This window comes from Myotis nattereri, assembly GCF_964212035.1.
Source record: "Myotis nattereri genome assembly, chromosome: 15".
Taxonomy (NCBI): Eukaryota; Metazoa; Chordata; class Mammalia; order Chiroptera; family Vespertilionidae; genus Myotis; species Myotis nattereri.
The window spans coordinates 30477997-30504519 of record NC_138090.1 but is presented as its reverse complement, the minus strand read 5'-3'; the positions used below and the strand labels follow the sequence as shown (position 1 = coordinate 30504519).

Here is a 26523-nt window from a genome sequence, read left to right as displayed (position 1 = left end):
ATGCCAGCCGGGCAGGTGTTCTTAATCTAACAGAACCTATCCTTTATCTCAGCCATCAGTGAATCAGGCCACTTTGAAATGCACCTGGGTACTTTCCTTGACTTGCCAAGCATTTTTTTTTTTGGAAATTGGGATAAGGTTTGATGGAAAGGATACTTCAGTGTCTCTGAGAGTAAGCCTAGAATTGTCTCCTCTTAATCTGCAGAGTGGTTGGCAGTTAAAAGCCATCCTGGCCAGTGAGAGTGTTGCTGACCAGGTGGGATGGTGATAGGCTTTGTGACACCCTGGGAATGTCTGGGAAGCATTCCCAGGATAGGCATGTGGACTCAGGTTGGTTGTCTTAGGCAGTGGGTCAGCCATTGAGAGACTAGGTCCACGAGAGACCCATGCCTAGTGGCTGAGCTCTGCCTTTGTTTGGAAACTATAATAATGGTCTTAATTTGTAACAAGGAAAAACAAAATTCTGCTTAAATTAGGTTCTTAAGTATTTGGTGATTCCTGATTAAAAGAAAACAATTATTGCAACTCTTTGCTGAAAGATTATTGGGTTGCCCTAATTGGTTGGGTGGATTGAGAGCAATGGATATGTTAATGTTTAGAAGGCTTTTCTGACATTTGAAGGATTGGCTTTTTGACCATACCACAGTAATAGTCCAAAGTGTCTAATGCCATTTAACACTGTAGTGAACCATAAATATGCAGTTAATAATCTGCAGTGTTTGAATTGAATAAAGATAAAGGTTCGTATTAACATGAGATGCTGTTGTGACTGCCCAGCAGATAGGCAGTGGCCCTAATGTGTGAGAGCAGGGGCTCGGGCTCAAGGTTGTAGACCCTCCATGACCTTTCCTGGCATCAAAAGACAGAATTTAAATAGTTAACTGCCATGCGTCCAAAACGGAAACCATCCCCACATGCCACGATATTTTGAATTTAATTAAAAAATCAATTTGCAATGAATAATATAAAAATAAATATATTACTGTGGAAAGCAGCTACAGTGTTTGGGCAGGTTCAAGCCTCAGACTAATGAGAGGGCACAGTCCTTGTGGCTTGCCACGTGCAAGTCCTAGCTTGGAGGGCAAAGCCCTCCCAGCACAATTATAGCCAAAGTCTATAGTTGTAAGGTTGACCTTATGGTCCCACGTGGCTAAATGATATAGGCTGGGGGAGGTGCAGCAAGTAAACAAAGCTTGATTAGGTATGTGTAATGGAGTAGATTCGAAACCCACGAGAACATTGTAAACATCTTGACCACGCCCTTACTTTGCCTTCTGGAAACTGGCTATAAAATAAAGACTCAGCTTGCAGGCTGTGGCGCTGTCTCTCCATCAGAGAAGCAGCGTCCTACCTAGCCCCAGCTTTATTCTCTTGTCTGTCTTTTCTAAATCCTTCACCGCCCCCTCTCAGGTTCACCCACAGCTGTGCAGGCCTGGCACAATTACAATTCGGGTGTTCTTAAATATTTTCAGTTGAAATTCTCACGAAAAAAAATGATTTTAAAGTTGGTCTATAGATGCTACAGCAGGCAAATGGTTAAAAAATATAATTATTTTGCAGACTCTAATACTTTTTCATTGTTACTCATATTATTCATTATTTTTACTTTTCATTTGACCATTTAAGGTAGAATATGAGCCATTTAGATCAGATTTAAATCACTTTTTTGGGAAGGTAGTCTTGTTAAAGCACCTTTACTGATTTTTGGGTAGATTCTGGATTTTTTCTGCTCTGAAATGTTCTAGGCATGGCTGTGGTTGGTTACAGGAGTCTGTGGAATCTGGTACTAGCTCTATGATCTTGGGCCCATGTCTTTAACCCTGTGAGCCTTGCATTCCTCCCCTGTGAGGTAGCAATGGTAATACCCATTTGAAAGGTTTCTTTAGAGATTAAATGACACTGTTTATGGAAATAGAGCTTCATGAAAATGTAAACTTCAAAATAATTAGAATTTTTTAAAACTCTAGCATAAAACTCTAATTTCAGCTGACAGTTGTTATAGTTCTCACTTTGTTAACATCTTTCTTGGTAATACCTTGGTCAAGGCCTTTCCAGAGAAGTGATGAGATTGAAAAAGCTCTTGATGACACACATTTCACCAGGGTTAGATGGATGTAGATATGAGAGTCAGAGTGAGTGAGGCCACACTGCTGATGAGAATTGTTTCCAAGCACTGCCTGACAATCTAGGTGGAATGTGAATGTTACATTTACTGTGAATTAGGAAGTTTGAATTATGTTTTAAAAAACAAAATGGTTTCTGAAAGTGGCATGTTAGGATAATAAAGGCAGTGTTGTTTATATGAATGGAAGCTTAGATTTAATGGTTAATATTTTTTTTGACTCTTTTTTTTAAAAAATATTTTATTGATTTATCACAGAGAGGAAGGGAGAGAGATAGAGAGCTAGAAACATCGATGAGAGAGAAACACCAATCAGCTGCCTCCTGCACATCTCCCACTGGGGATGCGCCCGCAACCCAGGCACATGCCCTTGACTGGAATCGAACCGGGACCTCCCAGTCCGCAGGCCGACGCTCCATCCACTGAGCCAAACCGGCTTGGGCTTAATGGTTAATATTTTTAATTGAACACCTCTACTTAAAATACTGGCTGGTGTGGTTCAGTTGGTTGGAGTGTCATCCCCTACACCAAACGGTTGTGGGTTTGATTCCTGATCAGGGCACATACCTAGTTTGTGGAATCAATCCCCAGTTGGGAAGTATAGGGGAAGGCAACTAACTGATCAATGTTTCTCTCTCACATTGATGTCCAGGCCCCCCCGCAACACGCACACTTCCCCTCTCCTTCTCTTCTCTCTAAAACCAATAAACATGTCCTTGGGTGAGAATTACAAAATTAAAACGGAAAAGTGATCACTTTTTGACGTGTTGAGATGTTGAATTTGCAAGGCACGCAGAAGAATGATGTGCATAGACCAGCCGTGGGCTGAAATGAATAAAACTAAAACTAAAAAAAAAAAAAAAAAGACCGTACCCTTTTATGTAATGATGTTTACTTTGAATTTATATTAGTTCACACAAACACTCCATCCATGCTTTTGTTCCGGCCCTCGGGTCCAGTTTAAGAACCCATTGTGGCCCTCGAGTCAAAAAGTTTGCCCACCCCTGGCATAGACTGTTGGTCTCCCTGGAGGCAATACTGAGTTAGTGCACTCTGACCAGTCTGTGCTCACTGTAGAGCAGTGGTTTTCAACCTTCCTAATGCCGCGACCCTTTAATACAGTTCCTCATGTTGTGGTGACCCCCAACCATAAAATTATTTTTGTTGCTACTTCATAACTGTAATTTTGCTACTGTTATGAATCATAATGTAAATATCTGCTATGCAGGATGTATTTTCTTTGTTACAAATTGAACATAATTAAAGCATAGTGATTAATCACAAAAACAATATGTAATTATATATGTGTTTTCCGATAGTCTTAGGTGACCCCTGAGAAAGGGTTGTTCGACCCCCAAAGGGGTCGTGATCCACAAGTTGAGAACCGCTGCAGTAGAGAGATTTGCACCTCTGAATGCTTGACCCTGCATCCCTGTCAACTTAGGGGACTGGAAGTATTGTTAGCAACAGAACCACGTCCTGCCTGAGCAGCAAGGTTGGAGGGGGCAGGGAGTGGGGGAGGGGGTCCAGTCTTTGGTGCTCCTTCTGACAGAGAATGCCTTGCCATCTGATATTGAAGCAGAGAGATAAGCTCTCCCTAGGCAGGTCCCTCTGTACCCGCTTGTATGGTAGGACTAGCCATCCCTCCTGATCCTATGGCCATCCCAGGTTACTAATTGGCCATTAAGTGCCTTCCTGGTTAGGGCATATGCATTTGCCATGGTCTAGGCCAGGGGTGGGCAAACTTTTTGACTCGAGGGCCACAATGGGTTCTTAAACTGGACCCGAGGGCCGGAACAAAAGCATGGATGGAGTGTTTGTGTGAACTAATATAAATTCAAAGTAAACATCATTACATAAAAGGGTACAGTCTTCTTTTTTTAGTTTTATTCATTTCAAACGGGCCGAATCCGGCCCACGGGCCGTAGTTTGCCCACGGCTGGTCTAGGCAGCTGGTTGGGTTGGATTTGTAGGTTGTTAGGAGCATGTATATCCTAATGCTAATTCATTTGTCTTTTTAACAAAGAAGTTTTTTTATGACTCAAAAATAGATAAAGCACACTTTGCTTCATTATCAGAGAGATATGCATAGCTAATTATGCCAATATAATTTACTGAATTTTTTTAGTATAATGAGTTTTTATTGTATTTTAGGGTTCTGGGGAATATTCTTTGTCTACATTCTTTGAAACTGCATATAAAGTATAGAATATTAGATATCATTTAAATTAGATTTCATTAAATGCATCTTTTTTGTTAATATAAAAGTTGGTAATTGCATTCAAACACTTTTTCCCAGAAGCTCTTGTTCCTCTAGCTCAGCCCTTGTTGATTAAGAGACCTTTGGTCCTCTTATTCCAAGATATTTGAATTGCTGGAGAGTTCACATGATGGGGAGAGGGTTTGGAAAGGCAGGTCAGAACAGAAGGGGAGCCTCGTCCCACAAATGGTTAAGTGCTGTGAGTTCTGGCTGTTGAACTTTTCTTTCCCTTTAAGCAGTTTCTTAAGGGCCTCTGGGCTCTGTGACCCCAACTGCACAGGGAAGGAAGGCATGCTTGGGACAGAGAAGGGTTTATGGTCTGTTTGTAATTCCTCATTTGTTGGTTATAATATTTCTGTTATTTTCCTTTCATTGTTAATTACAGGGACACTCATGGAGCCAGTGTTTATTTTATTTTTAATACTATCAAATTTTAAAGCTGACTGAAGGGATTTCCTTCATGTTTTATATTTGAAGGTAAAGAGATTTGCCTGTATCCTGACTTAGAGTAGATGCTCCATAAGTCCTTCTATTAAAAATATTTTTATTGATATTTAGAGAGTGAAGAATGGAGTGGGAGAAAGAAAGAGAATCATTGATATGAGAGTGGACAATCGGCTGCCTCCCCCATGCCCCCTACCAGGGATTGTACCTGAAACCTGGGCATGTGCATTTACTGGGAATCGAACCTGCAACCTTTTGGTGTATGGGACAGTGCCCAACCGAGCCACACTAGCCAGGGCTCCATAAGTTCTCAAGGATACGTTCTCCATTGATTTTTTTATTTTAAAGAGAGAGTGGAAGGGAGGTTGTGTGTGTGTGTGTGTGTGTGTGTGTGTGTGTGTGTGTGTGTGAGAGAGAGAGAGAGAGAGAGAGAGAGAGAGAGAGAGAGAGAGAGAGCTCTGTTTCTTCCTTCACAGCTCTGCTTCTTCCTTCCCCACTTTATGTTTAAACTCAGAGTCCCTGCCTTAGGCTGGGTTGAAGCTCCTGTTGGCTAAGCAGGCTCTCTGCCTGAGCAGCAATAGGAAAAGAGGTAAAGAAGGGGTTCTTTGGAAATCAAATGACACTATTTTTGGAAGGCAGAATGGCAGAGTTAGAGGGATGAGTGGAGGGCAGTGTTTTCCCTCAGTGCCTGGTCTCTGTGGGAGCAAATGCTCAGTTGATGGTGGCCTCAGCTTGGCCAGGCATTTTACATTTGGTATGAGTGGCTAGATCATTCATTCCTACCACTATCTGTGCATTTTCTTCATCTCCTTGATGGTGATCAAGCTCTGTTTAAAATGTATTTTTATTCATTTTTTTGTTAATGGAAACCCGAGTTCTAAACATTGCATCTTAGTGGCTGACCAGATGCCACCTTTAGAGACAGATGACCTTATGAGAATACCATGTGATGATCGAGTGACTATACCCACACAATTGGGTTTCATGAAATGCCTATCTTATGTTAAATTCTGCCCTATAGCAGAATAGCAAACTGTTATAAAGTTAGTTTTGGATTCCCAGAAGTGGAATCACTGGGTCATCAGGTAGTTCCATTTTTAATGTTTTCCATAGTGGCTGCACCAATCTACATTCTCAACAGTGCACAAGGGTTCCCATTTCTCTACATCCTTGTCAATACTTTGTTGACTTATTGATGATAGTTATTCTGACAGGTGTCAGGTGAGATCTCATTGTGGTTTTAATTTGCATCTCTCTGATTATTGATGTTGAGCAACTTTTCATATGTCTATTGGCCATCTGTGTGTTCTCTTTTGAGAAGTGTCTATTCAGTCCTCTGCGCTCTTCCCCCACCCCCTCCTTTTCTCACCTGAGGATCTTTTTGCCATGCTTTTCAGAGAGAGTGGGAGAGAGGGAAGGAGGGAGTAGGAAGGGCGAAAGAAGGGGGCGGGGGGAGATGTGAGATAGACACATTGACTTGTTGCCTTCTGCACACACCCCGGGTAGAGGCGAGGAGCAAACCCGCAACCCAGGTAGATGCCCTTGACCAGGAATTAAACCTGCACCTTTGGTCCACAGGCCAACACTCTAACCATTGAACAACACCATCCAGGGCTGCCCATTTTTTAATTGGATTGTTTATTTCTTATGTGTTGATTTGTATGAGGACATTACAATTTTGTATATTAACTTCTTACTGAATGTATCATTCACTAGTGTATCATTAGTGAATATCTTCTTCCATTCAATAGGTTGTTTTGTTGATGGTTTCCTTTGCTGTGCAAAAACTTTTTAGTTTGATGTAGTCCCATTTGCTTATTTTTCCTTTGGTTTCCTGTGCCCGAAGACATTTATCAGGAAAAAGAAATTGCTAAGAGAAAGAGTGTATCGCTTATGTTTTCTTCTAGGAGTTTTGTGGTTTCGAGTCTTACAGTTAAGTCTTTAATTGAGTTTATTCTTGTTTATGATGTATGAAAGTTGTCTAGTTTCATTTCTTTGCATGTATCTGTCCAATTTTCCCAACACCATTTATTGAGTAGATTGTCTCTATCCCTTTGTATGTTCTTGACTCCTTTGTCATATATTAATTGCCAATACAGATGTAGGTTTATTTCTGGGCTCTATTCTGTTTATTGATGTATGTGTCTGTTTCATTGATCTGTAGTGTCAAATTATACTATAAGGCTATAGTAATAAAAAAGGACACAGAGATCAGTGTAGTGTGGTACCTCCAACTTTGTTCTTTCTCAAGATTGTTATGGCTATTCTAGGTCTTTTGTGGTTCTATGTAAATTTTTGGATTATTTGCTCTTGTTCTGTGAAAAATGCCATTGGTATCTTGATAAGGATTGCAATGAATCTATAAATTGCTTTAGGGAGTATGGACATTTTAATGATGTTAATTCTTCCTATTCATGAGCACCATATACGCTTTTGTTTATTTGTATCTTTAGTTTCTTTCTTCAATGTCTTATACTTTTCTGAGTACAGATCTTTTACCTCCTTGTTTAAATTTATTCCTAGGTATTTTCTGTTGATGCAATTGTAAATGGGATTGTTTTCTTAGTTTCTCTTTCTGATAGATAATTCATTCTCTCTATATATAAAAGGCTAAGTGACTGTCCGTCTGACTGTCTGATTGACCGACTGGCCAGTACATATGATGCGCACTGGCAATTTAAAAATAAAAGTTGACTCGCGTATGTGCAATATATATAAAGCTCTCGCTGGTGCCAATCTAGACAGATTAGGAATATGCCTACCTGAACCCGTTTTTGGACATGGTCAGTTATATGTTGCTTTCTCTTGAGTTTGAAGAGTGTGTGATATTGAAGTTATAAGTACTTCATTACAAGGGAAAGTAGTCAAGCATTTTGAAAGTGTTTTTACTCTTACTGTGGTATACAGAGAGATATTAGAATAAGTGTAATCAATTTATCAGTCATTGTTTTTATATCATGATTTTATTTTTACATTATGGTTTTTGTTGTTTTTATATCATGTCTTTGTTATATGTTCTTATTGTTTATTAATCAATTTATATATTATTTTCATATGCATTTTACTAATTTTCTTTCATCTCTGACACTTCTATTATAGAGAAAGGGCAAATAGCAATATTAAAGTATTTCTTCTAATTAATTTACATTCAGTGTGCACGAATTCATGCACTGGGCCACTAGTTGGTGCATATTTATTCTGTATATTTATTTTGTATCCCACTATTGTACTGAATTTATCAGTTCTAGTAGTTTTTTGGTGGACTCTTTAGGGTTTTCTTTATATAATATGTTATCTGCAAACAATGACAGTTTTACTTCTTCCTTTCCAATTTGGATGCCTTTTATTTTTTCTCCTTGTCTGATTGTGTTGCTAGGATTTCCAATACTGTGTTAAATAAGAGTAGTGAAAGTGGACAATCCTGTCTCTTATGTTGACAATTTTTATTGTAAATGGGTGCTAGATTTTGTTGAATGCATTTTCTGCATCTACTGACATGATCATATGATTTTTTAAAATCCTCACCTGAGGATATGTTGAGAGAGAGAGAGGGAGAGAGAGAGATTGTCTCTTGTACATACCCCAACTGGGGATAGAAACCACACCCGAGGTGTGGGCCCTGATCGGGAATCAAACCCGCAACCTTTTGGTGTACAGGATGATGCTCCAACCATCTGAGCCACTTGGTTAGGGCTATATTATTTTATTTATTTTTTTTAAAAAAATATATTTTATTGATTTTTTTACAGAGAGGAAGGGAGAGGGATAGAGAGCTAGAAACACCGATGAGAGAGAAACATCGATCTGCTGCCTCCTGCACACCCCCTACTGGGGATGTGCCCGCAACCAAGGTACATGCCCTTGACTGGAATCGAACCCGGGACCCTTCAGTCCGCAGGCCAACACTCTATCCACTGAGCTAAACCAGTCAGGGCAGGGCTATATTATTTTTATCCTTCATTTTGTTTATATCACATTAATTGACTTGCAGATATTGAACAATTTTGCATCCCAGGAATAAATCTCAGTTGATCATGTGTATGATCTTTTGAATGTATTGCTGAATTAGGTTTGCTAATATTTTGTTGAAGATTTTTGCATCTGTGTTCATCAAATATATTGGCTTATAATTTTTTTTTCTTTGTAATGTCTTTATCTGGTTTTGGAATTAGGATAATGCTGGCCTTGTAAAATGAACTTGGGAGTCTTCCCTTCTTTTGAATTTTTTGGGAATACAGTGGAACATCGTTTCTTGAACTTAATTCGTTCCAGAAGGCTGTTTGGAAACAGATCATTTTTTTCCCCATTAGAAATAATGTAAATCGAATTAATCCATTCCAGACCCCAAATGATTCTGTTTTAACCTTTCTTATACAGTACATGTTTATTGTACTGTTTAATCTATAGATAAACACTTTAAAAACAAAAAGGACATGAAATGTAAATGAAAATTTAACAAAAAGGAAAGGATACAGTAAAAAAATGAAAATTAACAATAAGTATAAGCAGCAACAAAAGGAAAACACACCACAATATCCTGAGATTTTAGCAGTGGTAAACTGACTCATATTCTTGCATTCTCTCCTTTGTTTGTCACCTGAGAGATGCTTGACTGATTATACTAGTATCAGCATGATGAAAGGATTGTCAGGTTGAGAAGGGAATTGTTTGAGATGGGAGATATTTGAGAAACGAGGTTCCATTGTAGTGTGAGAAAGGTAGGTGTTAATTTTTCTTTGACTTTTTGGTAAAATTTACCTATGAAGCTATCTGGTCCAGGACTTTTATTTGTTGGGAGTTCGTTCTCCCCAGCAATTCAACCCTTCACCCCTCCCAAGAGGTTTTTATTGCCTTTTTTTCCCCCTAAAACCTTTATTGTTGAGATTATTACAGATGTTCCCCTTGCTTATCTCTATTGCCCCCCTCCACCCAGTTCCTGCCCCATCCCAAGCCTTCACCATAGGGCAGCCGTGGGCAAACTATGGCCCGCGGGCTGGATTCGGCCCGTTTGAAATGAATAAAACTAAAAAAAAAAAAAAAAAAAAAAAACAAAACACCGTACCCTTTTATGTAATGATGTTTACTTTGAGTTTATATTAGTTCACACAAACACTCCATCCATGCTTTTGTTCCGGCCCTCGGGTCCAGTTTAAGAACCCATTGTGGCCCTCGAGTCAAAAGTTTGCCCACCCCTGCCATAGGGTCTGTGTCCATAAGAAATGCGTATATGCATGTATGTTTTTAAAGTAATCTCTTCCTGCCCTCTCCCCTTTCCCTCTGAGATTCATCCATCTGTTCCATGTTTCCGTGCCTCTGGTTCTTTTTTATTTATCAGCTTATTTTGTTCATTAGATTCCTTATTCATTTATTTTGATTTTTATATTCAGTGGTTGATGCATATGTACTTATTGCCATTTTATCATTCATATTTTTTATCTTCTTCTCCTTTCCTCCCCTCCTCCTTCTTCTTTTCTCTTGCTACTTTTAAGATTCTCTCTTTGTCTTTTATCCTTGGCATTTTAATTAAGTTGTGTTTGTTTGGGACTCTGGGCTTCCTGGACTTGTAAGTCTATTTCTTTCACCAGGTAGGGGATGTTTTCTGTCATTTCTTCAAACAGGTTTTCAATATCTTGCTCTTTCTCTTCTCCCTCTGCCACCCCCATAATGCGAATGTTGGTATGCTTGAAGTTGATAGAGGCTCCTTACTCTATCTTCATATTTTTGGATTCTTTTTTCTTCCTACTGTTCTGATGGGGTGTTTTTTGCTTCCTCATATTCCAAATCGTTGATTTGATTCTCGGAATCCTCTACTCTACTGTTGAATACCTATAAGTTATTATCTTTTTTTTTTTTTAATATATTTTATTGATGTTTTACAGAGAGGAAGGGAGAGGGATAGAGAGTTAGAAACATTGATCAGCTGCTTCCTGCACACTCCCCACTGGGCATGTGCCCGCAACCAAGGTACATGCCCTTGACTGGAATTGAACCTGGGACCCTTGTGTCCGCAGGCCAACGCTCTATCCATTGAGTCACACCGGCCAGGGCCTTATAAATTATTCTTTATTTCAGTTAGTATATGCTTAATTTCTGACTGGTCCTTTTTCATGTCTTTGACATTCTCACTAAGATGCTTAAAAGTCTTAAGTCCATTGAAGCTCCCATTAATTCCCTTGAAACTCTCATTAAGATTCTTGAGCAACCTCATAACCATTGTTTTGAACTCTGTATCCAGTAGTTTGCTTGCTTCCATTTCATTTAGTTCTTTTTTTGGAGATTTCTTCTGTTCTTTCATTTGTGACATGTTTCTTTGTCTCTGCATTTTGGCTGCTTCCCTGTGTTTGTTTTTATGTATTAGGTAGAGCTGCTATGTCTCCTGGAATTGGTGGAGTGGCCTTGTGTAGTAGATGCCCTTTAGGGCCCAGTGGCTCAGCCTCCCCAGTCACCCAAGTGGGGGCACTCCTAAGTGTGCCCCGTGTGAGCAGTGTTCACACTCTTGCTGTTGGCATCACTGGGAGGAATTGACCTCCAGGCCAGTTGGCTTGAGTACCAGCTGCAACTACCATGAAAGAGCTGCTGTGTAGAGACACCCTATCGAGTAGGGCTTGCTTCAGTGCTCACTTTGAGTGTGTTGCTGGTGGATGTGTAAAGTTGCAAGTTGTTATGGTTTGATACTGTCCACCGGGTGCACTGGCTCTGGGGCCTTCTGGGTGGTGCAAAGTCAGCTATTGCCTGAGGCCACTTGGCAGGAGCTATAGAGCTATCTGTAGATGGCTGCTACTTGTGTTGGGCATGGAAGTGCCCATGTGAGGCCAAGCTGTCTTTGGCCTCTTATTAATAGTTTTGAGGCCTGCTGAAGCCAGCTGATGCTTGTTTGAGAAATTTTAGGAAAGTCTGAAGCTTCAGCCAGGACAGGCCATTCATAAGGAAAAGCTCCTGCAAATAGTTTGGGTGGGGCTGCAAATTGGATGAGACAGGATCTAGAGCTGAGTGCACAGTGTGGGCCAGGCTAATGAAAACTCAGATATGGCTGTAAGTGAGCTCTGTGACGGGGGAGGTCTCAGCATAGAAACAGTGACCCATGTGAGCACCTAGGTCTGGGAGAAAGCCACCCTCGATGCCAGACATTCCAGTTCCTCCCTGTATGTCCCTGGATCCATCCTCCTGAGCCAGAGGGAACAAGTCTGTGTAAGTTGTTTGTGGGGCCTTTATGAGGAACTGCCTGGGCCTCCAGCAGCCTCTGTGTTACTCAACCACAATCCCCGCTGGTATTTTATAGCCTGAAGTTACAGAGACTTCTCTTCCCAGCTCTGGAACCCTGGGCTGGGGGTCTGGTGTGGGCCTGGTACCCCTAGCTTCTCACGAGGGACCTCCACAACGGAGACATTCTTCCCGATGGGAAAAAGATGCCACACTTGGGTGTCGGACCAGCCCAGCCCATTTTGTGCCTTCGCCCCTCCTACCAGTCTAAGTGTGCTTTCTTCTTTACTTCTCTAGTTGTAGGACTTCCATTCAGCCAACTTTTAGGTGTTTCTGAATGGTGGTTTTTCTGTATTTTACTTGTAATTTTGATGTGACTGTGGGAGTCTGTGAGTACAGGTGTTTACCTATATGGCCCTCTTGGTTTTCTAGTTTTTATTGTCTTTGATGCACCATTGGTATTTCACATTATCTCCTGGTCCCAGGGAGTGCCTCCTGGTACAGGATCCCTGTGCAGTACTTGGCTAACGAAGAAGGGACAAATATGGAAGTGGGGGTCTGGTTTTGCCTCAACCACTCAGAACTCCATTGTCCTATCTGGGCCTCAGTTTCCTCACTGGACCCTTGGGAGGGTCCTGAGGAAATGCAGTCCCTCACGATGCCTAAAATATCTGGGGACTGTGGCCTGGCCCTCTCCTGGGGGGACTTCTTCCCAGCAACCCCCTCCACAATCCACACCCAATTTCCCTGGGGGAAAAAAATTACTTTTGTTAAAACTGCCTGAATGCTCTGTGGGTACAGAAACCACAAAGTGATCAGCAGAGAAAAGGGTAGAGTGACAGAAGCAACTGGAAGCCATTTGGGGCCAGTTTCTGTCCCTACACAGGTTTCCTCCCCCGCCCCAGCTTGTCCCAAAGCCTGCTGGGAAATTTGCTACTTGGATCTGCCCTGGCAGGGACTCCTGCACTACATGCATCTGGACCTGGCCTTCACAGACTCTCAGCTGGAAAGCACTTGAACATAAAGAAAAACAGGATGAAAATTCCAAAAGCCCCAAAATTTCAGATGGGGCAGTGATGTGGAGAGACACCTACAAGGGGGGCTCAGTAGCCTGTCTCCTCTTGGTAGTAGGAGGGATACTCCAGGACCTTCCCTGGACTTGGGCAGTTGCCAATTGACCCTAGAACTCAGTCAGCCCCTGCGTCTTGTGGTCACTACTTGGGGTTGTATAACTGCCAGCTCAGGCCAAATACTTGGTCATTCTGGTTGGCTCCTTGCATGTAGCCCATCTGCAGAGACACGAAGGAGTTGTCACACTTGTTGGTCCCTGGCTTGGTATCATAGATGTGTTGCCCCGGTCCCGGGAGCTGTCATGCTCACCTCCTTGGCACATTTGTTGGTTCCCGTTTGCAGGCTGATTGTTGAGTGGTGCATGGATGGCAGGATATGGTTCTTGGGGTTATACAGATGCCTTCTCATGCCATGTGCTGTCATGCCTGACTGGCTAGCACTCTTGTTGGTGCCCATCTGGAGCCTGTTGACGCACTGGTCTGCCTTCATGGTGGCATTACTGTAATTCCGCTCCTGCTTCTTTGAGTACTTGATGCCAATGTTCACGCTACTCTGCAGCTCCTTTGTTTTGGCTTTCCCTACCAGAGCCAAAAGAGAGACCTGCACCTGTGTCATTTTCCACTCTCAAATAGGTTATTGGCCTCGAACAGGACCACGGAGTTTATGCTGTAACTGACCATGGCCTTGATGAAGTTGGAGAGGTTTTCTAGGTGGTGCCAGTTTTTTAAAAAAATATATTTTATTGATTTTTTACAGAGAGGAAGGGAGAGGGATAGAGAGTTAGAAACATTGACGAGAGAGAGAAACATCCATCAGCTGCCTCCTGCACACCCCCTACTGGGGATGTGCCCACAACCAAGGTATATGCCCTTGACCGGAATCGAACCTGGGACCCTTCAGTCCACAGGCTGACACTCTATCCACTGAGCCAAACCGGTTAGGGCGGTGGTGCCAGTTTTGCATGGAGTGGTTATATTGGGGAGACAGCCTGGCTGCAGCTTATTCATGAGTATGCACAGGATAATTCTATCCTTCATACCCTTCTGGAAGTCAGGACTGATAGGCCTATGAATCCTTTGATCCAGCTGCGGAATTCCGCCTCCTTTTGAGGGCCATATTTGGACAGGTGTTGGTTCTTGACCTTGGCCGAAAGCCAAGGGCCCCTTGTTAAACTGTGTGGAGTTGGTGGCGACGGCGGGATGGATGGCCTGCTGGGTGCCTATTGGGAGTTTTTTGATTACTGCTTTGATTTCTTTTATTGTAATTGGTCTGTTTAGATTTTCTGTGTCTTGATTTAGTCTTGGAGGATTGTATATTTCTAGGAGTTTATTCATTTGGCATAGCTTATTTTCTAAAGGCCTCCAACCTGCCATCCTTTCCTTCTCTGTTTTCCAGGGAACTAGCTCCTGATCCTGGCCTTTTCTGCTCAGTCAGGTGGCTTACCTACATAGCTGGCCTTTTTACACTATTTTTCCTCTTGTCTGTTTATATGACTGCCTGAGACTTAAGTAAACATGAAAGGCTTGCTGAGGTAGTGGTTTGTTTCAATTATATAATACAGTCTATGTCCTGAGGGCCGAATCTCCTCTGGCCTTGCCAGAGCTTACTGCCACGGGAGAAGCTCAGTAAAGCCCTGTGGTGATGGTCAAAAGGAATTCTAAGGGAGAAGGTATGAGGTGTCTCAGCTGGTAACTCACTCAGCATTGGTTTGGTGACTGACTGTGTACACCAGTATTCTTCAAATAGTGCAACACCCTCAGAGTCCTGCCAGCTGTGGCCATGGCCTCTTCCCTTTCCTCGTCTGTGGTCACACATATGCCATTGGCTCCCTGTCCAGGATTGACTTTAGAGAAAGCAACACCACTGCTTGAATCTGTAGCTGAGGAAGGGCAGCCACGACTTCCCACATAGTTATCGGCATCCTCATTCTTGATCCATAATTTATCAGTTTAAGCCTTTTTTCCCCCAAGTTAAATGGAAGGTGGAGTTTTATTGTATGAACAAAGGAGTTAATTTCTTACTCTACATGTGTTTTCCAGTGGCCCTAACACTGGTGAGCTGGGTGCCTTTGCCCTTGGGGTTAGGACAATGGCCAGTGGAAAACACCCTGCAGTGGTTAGCCCTGCTGGGTTTCCTGAGCTTCATTCTTGCTCTCTTTCTTCAAATCTCTGTGACCATATTATTTTTTATTAGTTTCTCCCATCTGCTCTCTTTATCCACCCCCCTCCTCCTTTTAATGTGCTGACGTTTCTCAGTGTTCCCTTTGAGGCCCTTTTCTTTCAAGTTTTCCCTTGGGCTGTGGGTTTCAGAGTCTCCCACCTCTCCTCTTTTGCATTTTGCTTCTGCCTCTACATAGCACATTGCATCCTCAGTAGCCTGGTGCTAGTGCTGTGAGCTTTGGGAAGGCACTTAGGCCTAGCTTCTTTGAAGAAGTCATTCCTGCAGATGCCACATCTGCTCTCCTGCCCCTGTCCTGCCCTTTTCTGTTTTCTGTGTCCCTCTCCCCTAAGACCTTAAGCACCAAGGGCTTATCTGATTTCTTCACTACAGCTGTCCTGTTTCCATGGCTCGTGGTGGTGCCTTTGTATCTTATGACCTTTTTGGGACTGCAAACTTTTGTGTCTCCTTCAGGACTGCCTGTAAGTCCAGAAGCACATTGGGTGGTTTGTGATTGGGTCCACCCTCCCCTGTGTGTAGTGTTGGTGAGGCTGTGCTCTCTAGTGGTATGAAGCGTGTGTCTCTGCAATTGTGTCTCAGAGGGCAGGTCCACAGCCTCTTGGCTGACCAGGATGAGCAGCGATCCCACAGCAGGCCAATCCCCGCAGGCCACACCCCCCCACACCAGTGCACAAATCCGTGCACCAGGCCTCTGGTCAATTATAAGGTGGTGAAAATTGTTTGAGAGAACAGATTCTGGGGGGGAAACTACTCTGAAAATCATTTAGAAATAACCATAGAGAAATATTAAAAGGGAGACGTTTTAAGTTTTTCCTCCCCTTTTGCCCCAGCAGTCTCCAAATTAATCAGTGGGCGGTTGTACAGGAGAACATATATATTAAAGCACTCCTCAAACTGACAGTCTCCAGCCCATCAATATAGAAACAGGCAGCCTCCCTGGGAGGAGTCTGGAGCATATCTGTGTCACAGGGCACAGACAGAGACTAAGATAACAGAGCAGAAGCAGCAGAAGCCAAACCACAGCACAGGTACGACTGGAAATCAAAGCTGGACAAAAAGTTTGTGGGCTGGGCATTACTGAGGGAATAAGTTGTTGTTATATTGATTCTAGAGAGGAAGGAAGAGTGAGTGAGAGATAGAAATATCAATGACTAGAGGCCCGGTGCACGAAATTCATGCACGTGGGGAGGGGGCCCTCAGCCCGGCCTGCTGCGCTTGCCACCGCTGCTGCGCTTGCCAGCCCTGAGCCTGGCTTGTGGCTGAGGGGCCTGACCACCAGGGGGAAGCTCCTGCGTTGGGCATCTGCCTCCTGGTGGTCAGTGCGTGTCATAGCAGCTGGTCATTTTGCTGTTTGGTCGATTTGCATATTAGACTTTTATTATAGAAATATCAATGATGAGACAGAATCACTGATCGGCCGTCTCCTGTATGCCCAACACTGGGGATCGAGCCCGCAACCCGAACACGTGCCATGACCAGGAATCAAACTGAGACCTCCTGGATCATAGGTTGACGCTCAACCACAGAGCCATACCAGCAGCTCTGGGAATGCATTTTCAGCCTCCATCACTGGGGTCACCATCACAGAGCTTTGGGCCTCAATTTAACTATGTATTATGATTTATTGGCTTCTCCCGATCTGGATGTCCCTCACTGAGCCTGGCTCCCTGAAATCACACAGACCCTCCAGGAAGCCAGACCATTAGAGACATGGTCTCAGACTTGGTTTGAACCGTCAGGCTCTGAGTTCTTGGAGAGTCCCATCAAGACCAGATAGGATTTAGCCACACAGTGATTATTTTAAAGCTGCTTTGTGGCTGGTCTGAATTGGCACATGTCAGATATTTCATACATTTTAGGCCATAAGGAGTGTTATCTTTACTTATTCAGGAGGAATTTTTTTGAAGTGTTTTACCTGAAGAGTTAAGGAACATTTCACATTGTGTAGTTCATAGTATCTCTACATATATTAATGTGAAGATCCCATTTAAAGTTACTTACTGTCCTAGTCATCTGGGTGACCTCCTGGAGCAGTGCCCAGTTAGAGATCCTGGGGTTGAGGCCCCAGGGCCTGCTCTAAACATGACTCAGAGGCAAGAGAAGATTCAGTTGAAAGGTTAGTGGGGATGTTCCTGTACATCTCTATTTTGTCTCTAGGGCAGCCGTGGGCAAACTACGGCCCGCGGGCCGGATCCAGCCCGTTCGGCTGTTCTGTCCGGCCCGCAGAGCCGAAAGAGCAGAGGGTTCTCTTGCTCTCCCCTCCGCTCCTTCACCAGCAGCAGTGTTAACATGTATTAGTTCACACAAACACTCCATCCATGCTTTTGTTCCGGCCCTCGGGTCCAGTTTAAGAACCCATTGTGGCCCTCGAGTCAAAAAGTTTGCCCACCCCTGCTCTAGGGGGTGGTTAATTAGAAACTAGTATCAGTAAGGTAATTCCCATTTTTTTCTACAAAGAGCTGGTTAAAATAAAGTATAGGTATCCAAAAACAGTGGCCAGGCTATTGCTTTCTTTTGATGAAAGGGTAGTATTTTTGTGCAATGAACTAGAAATCTTATCTTTATTCTAAGAGTTATGCTATGTAGTGTCTTTTAGAAAAATATTTCCTATTATTGAAGTAGTTTATGCACATTGAACAAAATTTAAGTGTATTAGTTTGTCATGGCTGCTGTAACAAAGTCCCCCACACTGGGCAGTTTAAACAGCAGACATTTATCTTCCCACAGTCCTGGAGGCCAGAAGTCCGAGATCAAGGTGTCAGCAGAGTTGGCACTGAGGGTAATCTGTCCAGGCTCTGTCCCAGTCCTGCTGATCTGCTGACAATCTTTGATGTTCCTTGGTTTGTAGAGCATTGTCCCATCTCTGCCTCCATCTTTACATGGTGTTCTCCCTGCTTGTGTCTCTGTGTCCAAATATCCCCTTCTTATAAGGAAACCAGACATATTTGTGTTAGAACCCACCCTATAATGATCTCATCTTGACTACATCTGCAATGACCCTTTTTCCAAATAAGGCCACATTCTGAGATACTGGGGGTTAGAAGGACCCCAATATATCTTTTCAGAGGGATACAATTCAACTAATAACAGTTAGTAAATGAAGTTGAATATAAAGAAAATAAAAATATGTGTAATCCTCCCGGTTGGTGTGGCTCGATTGGTTGAATATTGTCCCATGCACCAAGTGGTTGCTGGTTAGATTTCTGGTCAGGGCACATGCCAGACTTGCAGTCTTGATCCCTAGTAGGGTATGTCCGTGAGGCAGCTGATGGATGTTACTGTCTTATCAATGTTTCTCTCTCTCTCTCTCCTTTTCTCTCTCTAAAAAAACCCCAAAAAACAAGATCAATAAAAAATGTGCAATCCGACCAAATTTAAACATCTAAATGGAAAATTTTTAATGTTATACTTTTCACAAAATAAGGACTATGCTGTACATAATTTCATATTCTGCATTTTAAAACTTAATATTAATTTCCCATGATATTAATCTTCAAAACATGGCTTTTAATGTTTTTTTCAATGTAAAGAGAAATAATGTATCTGATAAAGTTTTAATTTTCGCATTTTCTGTAGAAGGGACCCTGTCCATTTGGCACCTTGGTTTCTTTTCCATCTTAGTGGGAGCACACACGGCATCAGCACAGTTAGCAGGTGCTTTATTATTATGACTTTTTAAATCCTCACCCAAGGATATTTTTCCTTTAATTTTAATTTTTTAAATATATATTTTTTATTGATTTCAGAGAGGAAAGAAAAGGGAAAGAGAGATAGAAACATCAATGGGGAGAGAGACTCATTGATTGACTGCCTCCTGCATGGCTCCCACTGGGGATCAAACCTGCAACTGGGCATGTGCCTTTGACTGGAATTGGCCCTGGGATCCCAGTTCACAGGCCGATGCTCTATCCACTGAACCAAACGGGTCAGGGCACCATTGATTTTAAGAGAAAGGGGAAGGGAGAGAGAAACATGGATATGAGAGAGACACATTTATTGGTTGCCTCCCACATGCAGGGATCAAGCCTGCATCCGAGGTATGTGCCCTTGACTGGGAATTGAACCCATGATCCCTAGGTCTGTGGGTCAATGCTTTAACCATTTAGCAACCGGCAATGGGTGGCAGGTGCTTTATGAGGGTGGGCAGAGATGACTTGAGCTTGTCTGTGAACCTCAAGAGGTCAGAGACCATACGAAAAGCAGATCTGGAGGTTGGAGGAGCATCATGAGGTGGGGTGCCTGGGCAACCAGCTGGGTGGGGGACCAGGGCCCAGTGCTATCTAGGCTGTTCTGGTTGTTCAGGCTGTTCCTGATGGGGCCCCTTCTGGGAAGGCATTGCCTATGTTATGTAAATCAGTCATTCTGTTTATTGGGGCCCTCTCTTGGGACCTCAGTTCTCCCTGGGAACTGACCCAGTAAGTCCTGCTGCACATTGTGTTTTTCTGGCAGGAGGATCACTAAAAAAAACAAAACAAAACAAAACAATTTTTTTTTATTGTTTCAGAGAGGAAGGGAGAGGGAGAGGGAGAGAGATAGAAACATCAATGATGAGAGAGTATCATTGATCGGCTGCCTCCTGCACGCCCCCTACTGGGGATCGAGCCTGCAACCCAAGCATGTGCCCTTGACCAGAACCCAACCCAGGACCTTCCAGTCCGAAGTCTAATGCTCTGTCCACTGAGCCAAACCAGTTAGGGCCCAAACTATTTTTTTAGAGCAATTTTAGATTCACAACAAAATTGAGAAGTGCAAAGATTTCCCATATACATCCCCATCCCCGAGTTTCCCCATTATCAACATTCTCCCACCAGAGTGATATATTTTTTTATAATCATTGAACCTATATTGATACATTATCACCCAAAAGCCACACTTTACGTTAAGGTTCACTCTTGGTGGCGTACATTTCTAAGAGTTCATTGTACAGAATAGTTTCACTGCCCTAAAAATCCTCTGCTTTCTAGCTATTCATTGCCTCCCTTTAATTCCTGGCAGCTACTGATCTTTTTACTGTCTCCATAGTTTTGCCTTTTCCAAAATGTCCTATGGTTGGAATCCTACAGTATTAAGCCTTTTCATACTGGTTTCCATGGCTTGACAGCTTAATTTTCTTTTCTTTTTTTTTTTTTTTTAGTGCTGAATAATATTCTATCATCTGGATTTTCTACAGTTTATCCATTCTCCTAAAAAAGGGCATCTTGGATCACTTTTAATCATCTTTCCAATCTTCTCTGATGGAGAAACAAACAATAAACAAAGCCAGCTGCTGACTTCTGAACTCAGTTCTGGCTTCTCTGTGAACTGCCTAGAAGAGAGGGGCTATTCCCTCCCAAAGCTTGTGCTGTGTTGTGTCCCCAGTTTGTTCCAAAAGCCCTGGACTGTAACAGGAGGATATTGCTTAGGAATGATACTGACCTTAGGGAACACCTGAAACACCTTGCATGGAAACCATTCCCACAACATTTTAAACACTGCAGAGTTGGTGATGGGAGAGAGGGAGTGAGAAGGATGGCCTTAGACCAGCTGTGGGCAAACTACGGCCCGAGGGCCGGATCCGGCTGTTTGAAATGAATAAAACTAAAAAAAAAAAAAAAAAAAAGGACCATACCCTTTTATGTAATGATGTTTACTTTGAATTTATATTAGTTCACACAAACACTCCACACATGCTTTTGTTCCGGCCCTCGGGTCCAGTTTAAGAACCCATTGTGGCCCTCGAGTCAGAAAGTTTGCCCACCCCTGCCTTAGACTGTAGTCTTTCTGGGATGTCTGAGAGGTACATATACTTAGTCCAGAGATGTGTGAGGTCCTTGCTGGATTCCTTGGGACAATGTACGCCACTGTGTCAGCCAATGTGCCTTTGCCCAGGCCACAATTTTTGTTTCAGAGACTAGACTAGTAATTCTTAACCTGGATTTAGATTTTTAGCTGCTTAAAATGTCATCAGATTCTTGAAACATAATTTAATTTTATTCATGGCCCTTTCTGATCATTTTTGAGAGTGAGCTCTCTACACTGATTCAGCAACAGGATTGCTGCTCAGCCCCCCATTCTCCCACCCCTGCTTGTCCGAGGTGGAATCCTGCCTGGCGCAGTACATGTCCAGAGGCGAAAGATTGTGTCCCGGGCTGGTAGCCAGCTTGGGATTACTTGGAACCAGTGCACTCAGCCTGTGTTGCAGCCTCTCCTTTAGGCTATCCTTGTCACACCCATTACATAATTCTGGATCCTTTTCATTTTGACATTCAAGGGACAATAATGGGTCTGGGTCTACAAAAGGAGTCAGAAAAATTTGAAATAGTGTGTCTTATCCTTGCTGAGCAAAAGGGACACATTCCTGGTCATGCCTCAGCCTGAGGTAAACAGGCTTCTTGTGTACCCAGTTCCCATCCCATTGCCCAACTGGCCGTGCTCTATTGGTCTTCACACATCTTCGTTGGAGGTGGCTACATTTTCTCTTCCTAAAGAAGGAGCGTAGACAGCAGAAAAGTCCACCTGGTGGGACCAGGCCTGCCTCTGTGCTTCTGACATGGAACAACCCTGTGTTGGGTATCTGGAGTTACCCCAGGGAGACAGCCAGAAAGCTACACTTCTTTGGGAGAATTGCTCAGATTACATCTAGTTAATAGCATTTATAGTGGGGTTCAGGGAGCGGGATACACAGTTGAAAGGGTATTGTCATAGGTGAGGTCTTGACAGGCTCTGTGATGGAAGGCAGGGTCCTGGACTCTCTCCTGTCCTGGGCCCTGTCCTCACACTTTACCATCTCAGAACTCTATAAAAATTTTTTTATTAGAGAGAGAGAGAGAGAGAGGGATTGATTTGTTGTTCTACTTATTTATGCATTTATTGGTTGATTCTTATATGTGTCCTGGTGGGATAAAACCCACAACCTTGTCATATCAGGGGCAATGTTCTAACCAACTGAGCTACCCAGTCAGGGTTTAGGAACTCTTTATGCTATAAATACTGAGGAGTCAAAGGAATTTTTTTTGTCTATATGGGTATATCTGTTGATAAAATGTTTATTTTCTAATAGGAATGATAAACCCATTGCATATTACTCTAAATAACAAATCTTTACTAAAAATAACTGTTATTTTCCAAAACAAAATATTGGTGATTATCATATATTACCTTGGCTAAAGTATACAAATAATGTAGTTGGAATATGGAAGAGTATTTGAATAGCTAGCTTCTTGACATAATTTTGGAGTGTTTTTTTTATTTTTGATATGACAGCAAAACTGGACAAATGGTCACTTAGGGAAAGGTCAGTGGTAACCTGAAACCTCCATTGAGTCATGGAATGTTGCTTTTCAGCTACATTTAAACCCACTGTCCTTCCTTGCATTGTGAGATGATCTTTTACAACTGTGCTTGGTTTGCCGAGTTATTTAGATCTTCCAGGTGCTGATGTGCTTATTTTACTATTAGAGGCCTGGTGCACAATTTCGTGCATGGTGGGGTCCCTCCGCCTGGCTGGCGATCGGGCCGATTGGGGCCAAGAGAGGTTGGCCGGTGGGGGAAGGGGCCACGGTAGGTTGGCTGGCTGGGGGAGGGGCAGCGGGAGGTTGGCTGTGGGAGCGCACTGACCACCAGGGGGCAGCTTCTGCATTGAGCATCTGCCCCCTGATGGTCAGGTGTGTCATAACAATTGGTCGACTGGCTGTTCGGCCGTTCGGTAGTTTGGTTGCTTAGGCTTTTATACCAGTACACACACACACACACACACACGCACTCACGCACGCACACTAGGGGCCCAGTGCATGAATTCGTGCACCTTGACAGGAACTGTGGGCCGCGAGGCTGTGGTAGGCACAGCGGCGGGTCTCGGCCCATCCTCTGTGCCCCAGCTCGGCCCATCCCGCCATGGCCCTCGGTCCCCTGTCTGCTGGCAGCCCCGCTCCCACTGCCGCCACTCCCATGTGCTGATGGTGCCGGCCCTGCTCACACCTGCTAACGGCATGGAGCGATTGGGGCTGGCACCAGCAGCAGGTGGGAGTGGGGCTGGTGCCGTCAGTGGCTGCGAGCGGCAGCTGCTGCCCCAATGGCCCCTCAGGAGCAGGGAGAGGTGGGGAACCCCTCAGGAGTGATCAGGGCCAACAGCCGGTGCTTGCACCTTCTGATGGCGCTAAGTGATCGGGAACAGCGCAGGCACCACCTGCAGGTGCGAGCGGGGCTGGTGCTGGCAGTGGTGCAAGCAGCAGCTCTGACACTGGAAGTGGGTGCAAGTGGGGCCGTCGCCGGCAGCGGGTCTGAGAGGTGGCTGCCAGTCCCAGTCTCCCCTCAGGAGCAGGGGGAGGTGGAGAAGCCCTGAGGGGCGATTGGGCCTGGCAGCCACCACTTGCACCCGCTGACAGTGTCGAGTGATCAGGGCCGGCACCGGGCACTGGTAGTGGGTGTGAGTGGTGGCTCCAACACTGGCAGTGGGTGTGTGCAGGGCCAGCACTAGCAGCAGGTGCAAACGCTGGGTGGGACTGCGGTGTGCGAGAGCAAAGAATTTTCAGTAACCACCAGAGGCTCACCCCAATGACAGCTACCGGCGACCTGCCTTGGTCTGGCATCCCCACTCATCTGCTCCACCATCCCACTGCAGTTGATGTCAGCCATGTTCCACGCATGCCCCCTGGTGGTCAGCACATGTCATAACTTTCGGTTGTTCCACTGGTCTCTTTGCATATTAGCCTTTTATTATATAGGATAGACTAGAGGCCCAGTGCACAAAATTTGTGCGGGGGGGTGGGGTGGTCCCCCTCAGCCTGGCCTGCGCCCTCTCACAGTCTGGGACCCCTCACTGCTTGCTGCTCTTTACCACTTGCTGCTCGCCTTCGCCGCTGTGCTCGCCAGCTGTGAGTCCAGCTTCTGGCTGAGTAGAGCTCCCCCTGTGGGAGTGCACTAACCACCAGGGGGCATCTCCTGCATTGAGTGTCTGTCCCCTGGTGGTCAATGTGCATCATAGTGACTGGTCGTTCTGGTCGTTCCACCTTATCGGTCGCTCAGGCTTTCATTATATAGACTAGGAACCCAGCGCACGATTTGAAAACGCGTGACGCCGCCCACCCTCCCATCCGACCCTGCCTCCCGGTCTGGCCCTTGAAGCAGCTATGGCTGCTGCTGATCAGGCCCTCCCCCAGCGCAGGCACGTGGAGGCCCCTGCTGTCCTGCCCCCGACGCTGTGCGTGCAACCTCCTGTCTGGTCGACCTGTTACGGTGTCACGGTTAATAAGCATCTCTCTCTCTCTCTCTCTCTCTCTCTCTCTCTCTCTCTCTCTCTCTCTCTCTGATGCATGAAATTCATGCAAGGGGCTTGGCCCTCGCAGCTTTGGCCGACCCTCACAGCCTCCATCGGCCCTTGCAGCCCCTCGCAGCCTCAGCTTTGTCCATCTGGATGGTTGTTCTTTTGTTTGGTCTAATTAGCATGCTAGCTCTTTATTATATAGGATAGATGACAGGTACTATTTTTTTTTGCTGTCGCCACCCCTCTCTTCAGAAGAGCATTTAAACCACCAGGTGCTATCTGTTCATAGTGGAGAGTTTTTAAAATTTTTCATATTTGATGAATGTTTGAATTTAAGCATTGGCAGTAAATTAGGTCAGGTGTTTTCCTTGAACTAGTATTCTCGTTTTGTTCATTTTCTAGAAATGATCTGCTAAGTACCTACAATCTGAATATTTGGAGTTTGTATATCAGTCATTCGTTCACAGAAAACTTGTGTTCCCTGAAAAAGTGCTTTTGCTGGAGAGAATTGTTGCATTTGGTGCATGGTAGAAATGCTTATGCACACTTCTCATTTGTTATAGTATATGAAAAATTACTCAAGGCTTAGGATTTCATGAAATTAACAGGTATTGTTTCATCATGGAAATTGTAAAGCAAATTGGACCTTTGCATCATCACTACAAATATCATCCCAGCTAAAAAGGTAGTGTTATTATGAAAAGAGTTTCAGAAGTGTTGCAGGGATCCCTAAGGGTTCTTGGATATTACTTTGAAAACAGCTATACTGAGAGAAAATGTAGCTGAACAAATTATGTTAACCTAAATACTTATTGATAACTAAACATTTTACAGAATCTGATTGTGCCCGCCGCCTCCGTGGCGCGTGCGCCCCCCCCCCCCCAACCCGTGCATAGCTCACAATTTGTATGCATTTTCATAGGGGACCCTTGGCAGAGAGCACCCCTCCTACAGCTATGGAAATGGAAAAACTGGTTCCCATTTAAAGTGGATCTGTGGATCTGTCCTGGGTGTGTGCTCATACACTCAGCACATCCTTAATTGTGTGTTGGCTCACTATTTGTGTGCCCTTCCTTTGATCTTATTTTTGGTTGGCTACCAGTAGCAAATGGACTGAGCCCCACAGTGCAGGCTGGGTTCTTGAATGATAGCTAGCCTGTTTTTAGGGGTATGAATTCTACTCTCTGCGTAGGTTTCTGAGTGAAGTCCAGCCCATTCCTCTGGCAGTGAACAGCCTTTCCCTAGTGCTCATCCAGTTTACTTGCATAATTCTTCCTTTTAAGAAGCTGCCTCAAAATGAATCATGTATCTTATATTTTTAAGACCCTGATTCTCTTGGATTATTTCAATTATGCTGCCTCTCTGGGCTCACTATAATCTTGTCTTGTAGTTCAGCCTGGACACATGGTTTAAAAATTTGTCTTTGCTTTTCCAAATTTTGCAGATCTTTTAAGAAGATCTGGATTGCAGTGGCTTGAAGTATATTATTATATACTTGCCATTTTGGAGAACTTTTTAAAGTTATGGAGTTCTGTATACTCAATTTTTATTATTTAAAAAAATTGCTATCTCTGAATTGGCTGCAGTGAGACCTTGAAACACACTTTTTAATAATGCTAGACCTGATTTGCCTTAATTGAAAATGAGGACTAGGACCTTTTATTTCAATAAATCATTCACCTCTTTAGGCCATTTATTATGAAATGATGACATACAATCCTATTAGCATCTTTACTGGAGCTCTTTATCATAAGTTGTAATTTCTGTATATGAAAATGATATTTTTCAGGTTTTATTGAGAAGAGAAAGTACTCCAAATTTTCTGTCAGAGGTATTTCTATATTAAGAGAAATTTCTTGATTATTGAGAATGTTATGACAGGGTTGGAGGACTCGAGGTCATTTATTTTCCAGTGACCTGGAAGCCTGGTTGGGAAAGCAGTCTTAGCGTGTTCTACATTGTGGAGAGAACCAGGTAAGAGCTCCTGTTGTTTTTCATGGACCTTGT

General features: G+C 43.7%; 1 protein-coding gene and 1 pseudogene across 2 annotated transcripts in view; one reads left to right on the top strand and one right to left on the bottom strand.

Annotated features, from left to right (window-relative positions):
• The window catches only part of ANKRD11 (ankyrin repeat domain containing 11), a 269053-nt gene that overhangs the window by 99507 nt on the left and 143023 nt on the right, over nt 1–26523 (top strand). The gene's annotated exons all lie outside the window — the stretch shown is intronic.
• Nucleotides 13130–14431, bottom strand: LOC308531429 (calponin-2-like; annotated as a pseudogene). The gene is made up of 2 exons: nt 14042–14431; nt 13130–13803 (listed from the first exon to the last, which is right to left on the bottom strand). The product of its transcript is annotated as a calponin-2-like (transcript).